Source organism: Capsicum annuum, chromosome 9 (assembly GCF_002878395.1).
Source record: "Capsicum annuum cultivar UCD-10X-F1 chromosome 9, UCD10Xv1.1, whole genome shotgun sequence".
Taxonomy (NCBI): domain Eukaryota; kingdom Viridiplantae; phylum Streptophyta; class Magnoliopsida; order Solanales; family Solanaceae; genus Capsicum; species Capsicum annuum.
Genome location: NC_061119.1, coordinates 93,875,978 through 93,878,669, shown reverse-complemented (window position 1 = coordinate 93,878,669; position 2,692 = coordinate 93,875,978).

The window sequence follows — 2,692 nt, the reverse complement described above, 5'->3', positions numbered from 1 at the left end:
AATAGTTAAGGATGCAGTAGCAATTTATTAGAGAAGGATGTTATTAAAAGCATTATTGCTGAATTTTTTAGGGATGATTCACATTCTGTATTATTGAAAAATAGGAGAAATCAGCTTAGCTTGAGGATAGAGAGAGAGAAACGTGTTTCTCTCTTATTTTCGCTAGTCATCTTTATCACCAAGATCATTCTAAGTTTTGGTATGATGAATATTTCTAGTTTGATTTCTGTTTTATTCATGAGTAGCTAATTTTATTTGTTAGGGTTATGGAAACCTTGTAGTATACTCTTTATTGCTATGGGTTTTTGAATTTATGATGTGTTAATCCACTTATATCATTACTCTCTTCAGTTTGATTGAATTCTCATGGTTGCAAACATAGGGAATGCGCCATTATAGCAGTAACTTGTTTGATAGAAAAGTTACTATTTGGAAAAGAGAGCGTGACAAGAAAATAGGGTTTCTAACCTCTATTTTACACGTTAATGCCCTAGCAGGATTAACTTCTTGGAGAGTTCATACAATTGGTTGTACACTTTGGATTCGAGAGAACTAAGGTGAATAAATCCTTGATGGTTGAAAAACACTTGGATTTAGAATTAGAATACGTCTCTCTATAAGTGCATGCATGTATAAAATCTGTATTACTCATAGTTAATAGAGAAGTAGAAGTTACAAGGTGGACATAACCCTAACTTGTCATTCTCTATGATCAACTATTATTACACATACATCTCATCGTTACACTGATAATATTATTGTTTACCTAAACTGAAACCCCCCTTACCTTGGAACCTTCGATCAACAGTCTAATAATAATCGCAATACTTAGTGATCATAGTATTCCCTGTGGGATTCAACGCCCAACCCAATTGGGTTCTATATTTGACAGCGACCACTTGCACTTTCTAATGAGAGTTGTAATTTGGGCGTATCAAATTTTTGCACCATTGCCGGGGAATACAGTTGTCAACTAAGTTTGTGATAGTTAATAGACCCTTTGGTCAAAGATTCTCAAATTTTACTTTTTGTTTGTTGTTTTTGTTTTGTTCAGGTTTAGTGGATTATATGCCAAATACACAGAGATCTGGTCAGCCATTATTACCTATAAATCCTGAACCACATCTTATTGGCAGAATGGATGTGCAGCGAGACCTTGAAAGGATAGCTACTCAATAGGAGCAGGCTATATTATCTGCATTGGCAGCTGTGCAAGTAAATCAACAGAATACTGATAACCCAGGTCAGGTACCAAATCTTGATGAAGAGGACATGGGTGATGATGAGTTATTAAATCTACGACGTGCAGATGATGTGGCTGCACCAGTGAACAAGAATGTCAACAGAGATCGTCGAGATAGGATGAGACACAAATACTGAGCTGTGCAAGTTGCTTTTGATAATGATAATGACGACTTGGATGGGGCTGGTGCCACAGGGGCTGTTATTCCTCCGCCCTTGGCACCCGGAGCCAAGTTCAATATCACTAGCACCATGATCCAGCTATTGCAACTTAAAGGGTTATTTGGTGGACTTGCTGGCGACGATCCAAATATATATCTGATTAATTTTATCTCAATATGCAAATCATTTGACAACCTAGGGGTTGGACAGAATGCGATCCGGCTGCTCTTATTTCCATTGTCTCTATCTGAAGAGGCAACTCTATGGTTAAACGGGCTAACTCTTGACTCTATTACCAATTGGAGGCAACTGAAAGAAGCTTTCCTAGAAAGATTCTTTCTGCCATCCAAGAGAGCACAATTAAGAGATAAGATAAGCAATTTCAAATAGCTTCTAACTGAAGCTCTGCACGAGAAAGAGAGAGGTTCAAGAAGAAGCTTATGCGGTGCCCAAATCATCAGATGACCAATGTCCACTTGATGGAAATATTATATAGGGATTTGAACTCAGTGACTAATCCAGTGGTTGATAATCCTGCGGGTGGGTCATTTATGGACCTTACTTTTATTGAGGCATGTGATACGCTAGATTATATGACAAAGCAGAGTAGAAGTTGGCATACCAGGGATTCTGAGGAGCAAGCTCTACTGTATCTACTGGCATGACAGCAGAACAGAGACGAAGAGAAGAGGAACGTGACCAGGATATGGCTTACATGAAAAGGCAGATGGACCTTCTTACCAAGAATTTATTATCAGGGAAGATAGAAAAGGTCAAAGCTGTTGTAGCGCAGGGAAGAAATGGCTCTGATTCTGAGGAGGAAGCAAATTACTTAAATAATCAGGAGGTTTTCTGAGGCAATGTCCAAGGAAACCAAGGTAGGAACTATTATGAAAAATCCAGATACAAGGATCGAGACCAAGGGAATTGGAAGAATAAGAATGACAGGGGCGGTTTATATGTCCCTCCTAGAAATCGTGAAGCTGTTGCACCTAGCTCTGGGAAGATGTCCATGGAGGACATGATGGCCAAGCTTTTGAAAGGAGTGGAGGCAACCATCATGAGTGTAGCTGAGGTAAAAAATGATTTATCCTCAATGAATCAATTGGTTGACTCGCATTCCACTTTAATAAAACAGCTGGAACAATAAATGAGTCAACTATCGGCGGCATTCAATCAAAGAAAAGCTAGCACTTTACCTAGTGACACTATGTAAAATCCACAGAAAGATGGATCATGTTTGGATACTACCACCAGGAGTGGTAAGGTGCTGGAAAATCCATCCAAG